The following is an 11,281-nucleotide window of genomic DNA, read 5'->3' on the forward strand; positions in this document are numbered from 1 at the left end:
ATTACCACACATACCATATATGGCTAGGGATAAAAAATAATTAATTCTGCACCTCATGAGTGATTTAAGGGGCTTTCAAATATATTTTGACTATAGCTGAGACTTGTTTCTATTGTAGGGGAAAATTGGAACTAGCCAACAGCCAACATAGTGCATATAACGCAATTGCATACTCGTCAATATGTAAACCACATTACAGAGGATATTTAAGAATATGGGGAAATACTTGAGTAATATTTATTCTAAGAGAAAATCATTATAAAGCAGTTTGTGCAGAGGGAGCACAATTTAATCAAAACAGTCTCCTCCTTTTCCCTCTCCACCCTATCCCAGGTTCAATCAAGCACCAACGACCCAACAGACTTCTTGGGTCTGTCCACTTATCTCCACTCTCTCTGCTTCTTCCACATTGTCATGGACATAGATTATTACAACAGCCTCCTAACTGGTCTCTCCTTTCTGTCCTGCCTCTTCCAATCCATTCACCACAAACAGCCAGAGAAATTTTTGATCTTATTATTTTCCCTGGTTTAATCCTTTCAGAGGGCACCAACTGCCACTCCAAGGGTGCCACACTCCAGCCATGGCACATCCAGCCCCCACTCACCCCTCAGTCCTTGTCCTACCACTTTCCATCCAGCTCAAGTCTCCTCTACAGCCCAAGGGATGCCACTGGTTTCCTCAGACTTACCAAGTCATCCATCTCCCTCCACTTTCCCACATGCTCTAGCTAACTCCGTCTCATCCTTCACTTCTCAACTGGAATGCTGCCTTCCTTGGGAGGCCCTCTCCAATGCCTGCCCATGTCAGATGGCCAGCAGAGCTTTATGAGAACTGTCCACTGCCTTTCTCTGCTCTGTAACAGCAGGAACTGAGTCTGCTTTATTGCACCCTGTTTTAGTTTGCTAGGCTGCTGAGAGCAGATACCATGAAAGGGGTCGGCTTAAACAATGGAAATTTATTAGCATACAGTTGGAGGCTGAGAAAATGTCCTAAATCAAGGTGATGCTTTCTTTCTGAAGACTGGCTGCCAGTAACCCTTGGCTCCTGTGTCATATGGCAAAGCACATGGTGACATCTGCTGGTCTCTCCCTTCTCTTCCGGTTTTTATTGCTATCAGCTTCTTGCTTTCATGACTTTCTTCTTTTTCTGACTCTTGTAAATGAAGATTAAGGCCCATTTTGATTTAAGTAGCCTTGTCAAATGTCCTACTTACAATGGGTCCACACCCACAGGAATGAAATAGATTTAGGAACATGCTTTTCGGGCATACATACTGCTTCAATTCAAACCACCACACCCTTTGTTGTTAATCACGGCACATGACACATAGTTGTTGTGTATATATATATGTAACTATGTGTGTGTGTGTTTCAATTTGTTAATGCTATTGGAATGTAATATACCAGAAATGGATTGGCTTTTACAAAGGGGATTTATTAAGTTACAATCTACTGTTCTAAGGCCATAGGCCATGAATATGTCAAAATTAAGGCATAAATAAAAGGTTACCTTCACTCAAGAAAGGCTGATCACATCTGGGGTTATTCTGTCACATTGGAAGGCACATGGTGATGTGCTGTCCTTCTCTCCCAGCTTTTCATTTCAAAAAGTTCTCCCAGCTCCTGTTTCCATTGGCTTTCTCTCTAAGCACCTATGGGGCCTCATTTAGCCTCTCCAGGGCAAACTCTGGGTTTCATCTCTTAGCTTAGGAGCTCAGAACATTTGTATCTGGCACCATCTCTCTGCTTGCTGTGTCAGCTCTCAGTTCTCTGTGCTGACTCTCCAAGCATCTGAGCTTTCTCCAAAATGTCTCTCTTTTAAAAGACTTCAGCAAACTAATTAAGACCCACCTTGAATGGGCATAGTCACATCTCCATGGAAACAACCTAATCAAAAGATCCCACCCAAACAATAGGTCTGCCCCCTACAAGACTGGATTAGGATAAATAAAACATGGCCTTTCTGGGGCACATAACAATTTCAAGCCAGCACAGTATGTTTAATAAATGAATAGTTTTAAAAACGTATGTTTAGAGAAAAAAGACTGAAAGGAAACACATCTTTGATAGTAAGGTTATGGTTGACTTTTGTTTTTTTAAAAAATATTTTTTCATAATTCCAGGACTATATATACATAAACAGAAAAAAATATCACTTGCTAATTACAGTAAACAAAAACAAAGCAGAATATGTATCATCAAAAAGCCTAGAATCTTCTCCCTTCTGAGCCCAGACTGGCAGTCCCAGCCCCCCGTGGGTCTGGGGTGCGGGTATGTGTGCAACCCTTAGAGGATGGGAGGTACAGGGCCCAGTGAACATCCACGCTGGGTAGGCTGGGGAGAGAGATGGGGCTGCACCAGGGCCAGACAGCTGGGAGGCAATAAGTCAGGTCTGTGCACTGATGAGCATGACCCAAAGGGAGGGAGAAATTAATAATTCAGGAGAGAGGGTACAATTTCTGAAGTGACACCCTCCTGGGAATTAGAGGGTGAGGGGTTCTGAGCAGTTGGTGGCAGCAGGAATAGTTCTTCTACTCGAGCAGGAGGGAAGGCGAAAATATGAATCAAGCTGCAGGCAGCCAGCGGATTTCGTGGTGGACAGATAAAGCATGAGGCAGGTCTCCTCTGATAGTTTCTTTTTTCTCCAAGGGAATGAGCCGAGGTCCATCCACTGAGCAGAAGGGGAAGGAATGAGCCCTGAGAGTTGTCAAGGACAGAAGGGTCTAATTCTGCAGTGGGGAACACTGGGCTGCTGCCTCTATCGGAGCTGTTAGGAGCCCACTCATGGCTTATCCTGTGCCAAGTGGCTCCTTTCATTGAATCTTCAGCACAACCTGTGAGGAATTCCACCAGAGCCATTTCTCAGATGAAGAGCCATGGGTTTCAAGTCACACAGACAAGGTAGAGGCGGGATTCGAACCCAAGTGCACCTGATGGCAGAGACAGCGGCTCTCCACACCCTGTGAACACTTCCTGGGGGGCCCCTCCCTGCTAAGTTTGGCACCAACTCATTCTTCTGTAATCTTCCCCCATTAAGTCCCGTTTCCTGGAGGCCCTGATCAAGAATGGTACATTCTGACAAACGTGGGAAGTTCTAATGTAAACAGCTGCCAATAGTTTACTGTCTTCCCCTCCAGGAGCGTTTGGGGGTTCCTCACTGAGCCTTAACCCTGTCCCTCACCTCCTCCATTTCCCTTTCCACCCATCACAATCCTGCTCCCTGCCTCACCATCTTGCATGGGAGCTTTCCCCTGCCATTTAGCAGACATTTCCCCGTGTCTCCCGCATGCCTACCGAGTACCAGGCGCCATGCTGGGTGCTGCTGACACAAAGATGAAGACCAGCTCTTGTGCCCACAAGAGACGCCTGACCTCAGCGGGGTGATGAGCTGGGTGGCCCCATACGTGGGCTCTGAATGCCTACCAAGTCCAGGGATAGACTGGGATTCCTTCCATAGTCCTGCCCCCTCTATATTCTAAAATCTTAGTGAACAGGGACAAATCAGTCTCATGTGCCTCCCCACAAATGCACCCAATACTAAAGATAAAACATGAAGTGCGTGTGTTTTGCTAACCTTAAAAATGCATCTTTCAGGATTTTCTAATTGCAGTCCTCTTATAAGTTGACTGGAAGCTCTTCTCTACCCCCCACCCCTCCCCCGTGTCTTTGGGTGGAAGGTGAGAACTATACAGAAGGCGCTCATGCGGCACAGTGGGTGCTCATGCATATAGCAAGTGGTCGGTACACGCAGGAACTTGGCTCTGGGTGAGGGTTTGGCAAACCCTGGGCGGATGTGACCGCCCATTGCAGGTGGGGCCCGGGCTGGCGAGTGAAGGACACAAACATTAGCTGCGCAGCCTCCCCCTGGGACTACCCGCCGGACCCTGCTTCCCTTCGGGACCCCGCCCTTTCTAACCTGCAGACCCGCCGCGCTTCAGGAGGTCGCTTCTCTCTCCGGGCACGCGGGGGCGCTGCAGGCCGTGCTCCGCCGCCAGGCGCCCGCCTCCGAGTCCGCGCTGTTCCCCGGCGGATGTCAGGATCCGGGGATGCTGCGGGTGGATGAAAGTTCACCAGGCGGGCGCGGCCGCGGAGTCAGCCCACTCGTCTGGGAAGAAAGGCGCTCCTTTCATCTGTGCACAGTCTGGACCCGGCCAAACCGCCCCTCCTCGCTGCCTGCCCCCCCGCCCCCATCCCTTGGCAGTAACAATCAGGTGGCATTTGAGAAGGGCACGTGCAGCTGGCTGGCACCTTAGGGTGTAGGGAAACTTCCACTTATTAAGCACAGACTGTGAACTGGTACCTTCCTCGGGACATTCCCCACACTTTCCACAGCTCCCGTTTTACTGAGAAAACCCAAGTTCAGAGAGGGTAGGTTGCTGACTCAGGGGCACACAGCTAGCTGGTGAGCAGCAGAGCTGGTGGTACAAGCCCAAGGCTGACCCAGAAGACCCTGCCATCCCCCTCCCACCCCACACCTGCTGAGTAGAGAATTCGGGCAGGAGGAGGTGGCTGCTTCAGGTTTGAGAACTGGAATTCTAAACAGACTGGGGGAAACTGAGGGTACTTACAGGAGTAAAAGCACCAAAGTAGGCAGGAGACCTGAGCTCTGTCGTGACTGGGTCAAATACCGGCTTGTGACCTGGGGACTGTTCCATCCCCTCTGGTGCCCTTTTCCTTGGAACATCAGGTCGTTGGACTTGACCATTTCAAGGCCCCTGCCATCTCCAACAGTTTGTGCATCAAGGACTCCCCAGCTGCCTCCAAGGGCTGGCCAGCGGGGACAGAGAAGAGTGCGGCGGGGACCTTCAAGCAGACTATCTTGTGATTGTGCTTTCTGTGAACGGGAGGTTGATGAGCATCACGGGCCCAGAGGTCTGAAAAAAAACAAGCACCCACAGCCCAGGACAGCCTGAGAAGGGAGGGGAGCAGGTGGGGAGGGGGCAGGGCAATAAATGTCTCCACCAGCTGGAACTCACATCTCGGGTTCTCTCGCATCAGGAAACAGCCCACCTTCTCTCTGCCGGGATCTGCCTCTCTTTTAAGGTTCTTTCAAATCTAATTCTGCTCCAGCAAGTCCTACCTGGTACATTGTAAGTGCCAAGCCCTGTGGGAGGTTCTAGGCCTGGAGAAGGATGTGACCTGTGCCAGCCAGGCCCCAAAGGAACTCTCAGTCCAGCTGGGGAGATAGAACCATCGACAGACCACTGGACAGCCCAGTAAGGGGTCTGGGGACACAGAGGTGAAGGACATGGAAGGTTACCTATGGGAATCTGATCTCTGCTGGGAGGATGAGGCAAAGTTATCCAGGGAAGTATAGGGGAGAGGGAAGACACTCTAGGAAGAAGGACTGTCTGAGCAGAGTGTGGGGCTGGATCTTCTGGGGAGCAAGACCAGCGAGCCAGGGAAGAGAGGACCAAGAACCAAGACCAAGGGCAAGGGGCATGGAAGGAGGGGACCCTGACGTTGAGCTGGAGTGGCAGGTGGAGTCTAGGCAGATTTCTCAGGTTGCTGGCTGGGCTGGTGGGAAATGTAGCTTTGCTATTCACCAAAACAGAGAATTCAGGAGGAGAGCAGGTGTGGGGAGTGAGAAGCTCCCATTTAAACTGTGGAGCCCTGAGAGGAGATGTCCAGGCAAGCGATAGGAGTTTGCTGGGGCTACCTGGACCTGCTGAGAAGACCCTTCCAGGCCACCCAAAATATGGAGAGTTCAGAGAAGTCATATTTAAAGTCATATTCTGATGCCAGTTGTGAACCCTTCTGTCATTGATAAAACAGGCTGCAAGTAATTAAAAATGAGCTTCCTTAACTGGAAGTGGAGTTTACAGATGCTCCCCCAACTTGGCTCTTGATCTGCTGGATGAGTGGACTTGTCTCTCAGAGAGTCTCCCTGTGACTCTGGTTCAGTTCTGGTGTCAACTTGGCCGAGTGATGATGCCCAGTTGTCTGGTCAGGCAAGCACTGGCCTGACTGTTGCTGCAAGGATGATTTCATGGCTGATTGATAAACCAGAAGGCTGGTGTATTAAATCATCAGTCAGTTGATTGCATCTGTGGCTGATTACATCTGCAATCAACTTAGGCATGCCACCCACCTACCAGATAATCCAATCAGTTGGGGACATTTAAGAAAGAAGAGACACGTTTTCACTGTTTCTTCAGCCATTGAGCCTCTCCTGTGGATTTCGTCCAGACCGTTCATTGCAGCCACCAGCTTCACAGCCTGCCCTATGGATTTTGGACTCTTCCATTCCCACCTTTATAAATCTCATATTTTCAGATATCTCCTGTTGTTTCTCTAGAGAACCCTGACTAATACACTCCCCAGGGATGCCCTGAAGGTCACTGTTTGCATCCTTATGGGTACTCCAGGGGTAACTCAATGGGAGGGGAAGCAGATGGACTGGATAACAGCGTGTGCCAAAGCCTCCCAGGCCTACCTGGGAACAGGAAACCATGTGTTGTGCTCACTAACGAAGGTGTATCCAGTACCTTGTCTGTGCCAGGCCCCGTGCCAGGTATTGGGGACCCAAGGATGGAAGTCATGACCCAGATCCCCAGGGAATTCATAGTCTAGTGGGGAAGACTGCATCAGCAGGCAATTTCAACACGGTATGACACATACAGCCCAGGAACACCCACAGAAAGAGTGTTTGAAGAAAATCAAAGGAGGGGAGGGAGGGGTTAGGGCACACAGGATTGAACACTCTCAGCTGTGCTCTCCTGACATTACTTTCTGGCATGATCAGAGACTTCCCCTTTTTTGAGTGTTATGTGTCAGGCCTCTGAGATGGTACATCTCTTATTTGTGCCTACCTTGAAGTCTCTGTATAGAGGGAGAAACCAAGCCCCTGAGAGGATGCTATACTTGTTCTGGGTCACATAACTGGTGAAGAACAGAAATGGGACGCAAGTACAGGGGTATCTGAGTTCAAGACCCAAACCCTCCATCCCACAGTGCCATCTTGTCATTCTGCTGCCAGCCAGCCCTGCAGGAGGCACCTCAGGTCAAGTAGTGACTTGCAAGAAAACACAACCAAGGTTTGAGATAAAAAATCAGAATGCCTGACCTGGGAGGGTCGTTAGAGGTCATGGCTTAAAGTTGAATCCCTTCGTTTTAGAGATGAGCATTGGAGGGTCACAGAGGCAACGAGATGGGTCCCAGGACATCTTGCTTGACTGCAGAGCTGGATTAGAACCCAGTCTGCTGCTTTCTGGTCCAGGACTCCTTCCATCCACCAAGCTGAGCCACTCTCTGTGGGACACACACACACATGCACACACACAGTTGCCCAAACTATTGATTTTTTCTGTCCTTTGGCAAGACAATAATTGAAGATTTGGGATCATAAAAAGATGGAAATTGCTTAGAACAAACTCCTGCCGTGGCTGTAGCTTAGGGTAAGATGGTAGGAATTGGTGATGGGGTTGGGGGGGCATCTGAGTCCTAGGCAGGGGACTTTTCCAAAGCCTTCCATGAATAATACACAGTGACCAAAGGACTTCCCAAAATAGAGAAACAATGTGAGGCAGAGGGTGGTCACAGGAGCTTCCTGTCTTAGCTCTTGTTGACAGAACAATTCAATAACTCTTCTCATGCATGGCCTTGGGCCAGTGTTTAGGTTTGCTAAAGCTGCCAGAATGCAATATACCAGAAATGGACTGACTTTTACAAAGGGATTTATTAGGTTACAAATTCACAGTTCTAAGGCTGTGAAAATGTTCAAACTAAGGCATCCAGAGAAAGATACCTTGTGTCTGAAGAAAAGGCCAATGTCATCCGGGGTTTCTCTGGCACACAGGAAGGCACATGTGACTGTCCTTCTCTCCTGGCTTCTGGTTTCAAATGACTCTGATTCCAGTGACTTTCTCTCTAAGCATCTGTGGGTACTCACTTAACTTCTCCAGGGTAACTCTGGGTTTCGTCTCTTAACTTAGTATCTTCAAACATCTGTCACCTGGTTCCATCTTTCTGCTCTCTGTGCTGGCTCTGAGCTCTTTTTCTCTCCATGAGCTCTTTTAAGGACTCCAGTAAACTAATTAAGACCCACTTTGAATGGGCGGGTCACATCTCCATCCAGTTAAAATGTCCCACCCACAATTGGGTGGGTCACATCTCCATGGAAACAACCCAATCAAAAGGTCCCCCCTAAACAATAGATTTGACCCCACAAGATTGGATTAGGATTAAAAGAACATGGCTTTTCTGGGGCACATAACAGTTTTAAATCAGCACAGCCAGCTATCCAGTTACCTAGTTATGGTTCCCGTATTTCTTATCTCATTTAATGGAACAACCATTCATATCATTTTGCAAGCCAGTAACAGTCACCAGCATCACCTGTACCCTTCCAAAACAAAACAAAAAAATTAAGTGTAATCTGTATACAGTACATGTGCTTGTTATTAACACAAATGGAGTTTTCTATTTAGCTGATTTCACTTACGTCTCATTCGTCCTAGTAGCTGCTTGATATTCCTCAGTTTGGATGCAGCGTAAGTCATCTACCTGGTCCCCATCTGATGTGTAATAGGTTTTTATGGTTTTTGCTGTTACCTGCAGGGCTGCACCCTTCCTGGTAGGCATTGTTACCCCTCTGCGAGGGTACCCGGGGAGTTCACTCCTAGCAGTGGAATTACGAGGTCAGAGGGCCTAAGTATTTTAATGCTCATGTATTGCTACATTGTCTTCCAAAAAAGTTGTATCCGCCTATTCCCATCAGCAGCAAATGGGGTGCATGATTCACCACACCTTTGACAACTCTGCAAACTAACAAACATTTTAATACTTGCCAATCTGAGATACGATTAATGAAATCTCGTGGCTATTTTGAATTACATTTCTTCAACTATGGTTAAGCTGAGACTATTTCCACATTGATTTTCATTTTTTAAAAACTTCTGCTCACATCTTCTGCTCATCGCTCGGTTGAAATGGGGGCTTTCTCTCAATAAGTCCTTCAGTACAAATTAAGGAAATTAGTCTTTTGGCTGTCAGATGCATTACAAACACCTCTACAGTTTTTCCTGAAGCTTTTTTTTTTTTTAATGTATCCTTGCTTTTAATTTTTTGCGTACTAAAATTTATCAATCTTTTTCATCGTGGCTTCCGGGTTAAGCTGTTATTCAGTTTTCAACTGACTAGAGAATAAGCTGCTTTAACAGCCAACATGCATAACTGCAGATGTTAACCCAATGCCTTGTTCATGGAAGGTGTGTTGTTAAATATTTACAGATTAGAGATGATAGAGATAGCTAGCTGGATGACAGGCAATGCACTGATAGATGACAGACAGAAGGCAATAGATAAGAGATGGATAGGTAGATATCGGCAGTATCTGAGAATGTTGAGCCTGGCTTCCCTTTGGGAAAAAAATGTTTTAAAAATAGAAAAATGCATGATGTGCTTTTTGAAACATTCACCTTGATCTCCTCAATCATCCTTTCTTGGAGACCCCCTTCCCCCCACCCCAGCATCCATGACGCCCCGGTCAGTTGCTCCTTTCTCTCTACTCACCCTGTAAACATGGACATCCCTCTCTTCTTCGCGTCACCGTGCTATGGTGTCGATGAGGGGCTAAGGGTGGTTACCCCTCAACTCCATCAGTGTCCTTCCAAGTCAATGCCCAAAGAAAAAGAAGAAGGGAGGGAGGAAGGAAGGAAGAAAGGAAATCGTAAGAGAAACATGTGTTTTCTCGTTCTCAAATAAAGCTTGGATGAAACGCTCTTTAGAAAGACTTGCTGTTTCAATCAACATGCCCCGACGTACAGGCAGAACACGTGGCTACCCTGGTACAGTTCCTGCCCTCCCACGTTACCGCCGCCCTATCAGGAGGGAAGCAAGGGGCTCATCTCAGTTTCCCAGTTCTTTCAATTCTATCCCCAAAGGTCGTCCTCAGACCCTTTCCCTCTCCCCAGCAGCCACTACTTTAATCCCACTGGCCGATACTCTCACCCTAACCAGCCTCGAGCTTGCAACCTGCCTCGTTCTTGGCCCTTTCTCATCTCTATCCACCGCCCCTCCCCCCCCGCCCCGCCTGGCCCCCACAGCATGAGCCGTTAAAATACAAATCTGACTTCTTCATTCCCTGGGCAAAACCTCAGCCAAGGGCCTGGCAGAGAGCGGGTACCTGCTGAGGTCTGCAGTGAGGGAGGGGGTGCAGGGTAAGGTTTGGGGAATGGGGCTTCTGCAAATGCTCCCGGCCCCTCAACTCCAGGGAAGTCTCCACAGTCTGCCACACTGGCCCTGAAGTGGGCTCCTGCACTTGGTGGTCTCCAGGATATATTTGTTGAATAAATGACCACGTGCCTAGCTGTCCTCTGGCCTGCCCTTCCTTCCCTTCAGATCCAGCCTCTGGGGTCACTCTGCCGGCTGCTCTTGCCCCTGCATCCCCTCGAGTCCCCCGCCAGCCCCTGCCAGGGCGGGGCATCTGCTGCTTCAGACTGGGGTGACTGGGAGGGGTCGGTCGGCAGGAAGGGACTTGTGATATGTTCTTGGAAATTAATGAGGGTCCCAGTTAAGACATGGAAAGTTTCACTTCTGTCATTTCCTTAGCTAGTTGTTTTTTATTTTAATTTATTTTTTTGTGAAAGTTATTCTTACAAGTGGTAAAAGAATGAAAGCAAAGCACTAGGACATATTGTGAAAGGTAAGTCTCACGCTGACTCAGAGCCATAGTTCTCCTTTTCTGGCTTCTGCTTACTATTTCTGGGGTTTCCTTCCACAATATTTTGTAGTTATAGAAGCAGGCATGCTTTTCCTTCTACACAATCATCGGCTTACGATGCAGCCAGTTCTGGACATCACTCTTTCACTTAAGTACCTTGGAGATGGACATAATTTTCAGAAAGATAATTTGAGTTCCCAAGGGTGTATTTGGGGACTAAATGAAACCGTAAAATCTCAGTGACAAAAAGAAAGAAAAAGAGCTCCCACCTGGAGCACACAGCTTGGCCGTTCAGGTCTAGCCTAATGGATGTGCCATAATGGATTGAACTGGTCCGCCACTAAGAAACCATCAAGCCTTTCAAGTTCTTTGCTGTTACACATCATTCTGCCAGGAATATCTTTGTGTATAAATACCACTAGAATATTATCTCCATGACCCTCTGTGGTAGACAGAAAAATGCCTTCCCGAAAAGACATCCACGTCCTGACATGCCCTTCTCCCTGGAATATGTGAACACATAACCTTATGTAGCAAAAGGGGCTCTGCAGGGTGCTGGCTTAAGGCTTCTGGGGTGGGAGGTTGTCCTGGATTGTCTGGCCCTAAGTGTAACCAC

The sequence above is a fragment of the Tamandua tetradactyla genome, chromosome 3 (genome assembly GCF_023851605.1).
Source record: "Tamandua tetradactyla isolate mTamTet1 chromosome 3, mTamTet1.pri, whole genome shotgun sequence".
In the NCBI taxonomy this organism is placed as follows: domain Eukaryota; kingdom Metazoa; phylum Chordata; class Mammalia; order Pilosa; family Myrmecophagidae; genus Tamandua; species Tamandua tetradactyla.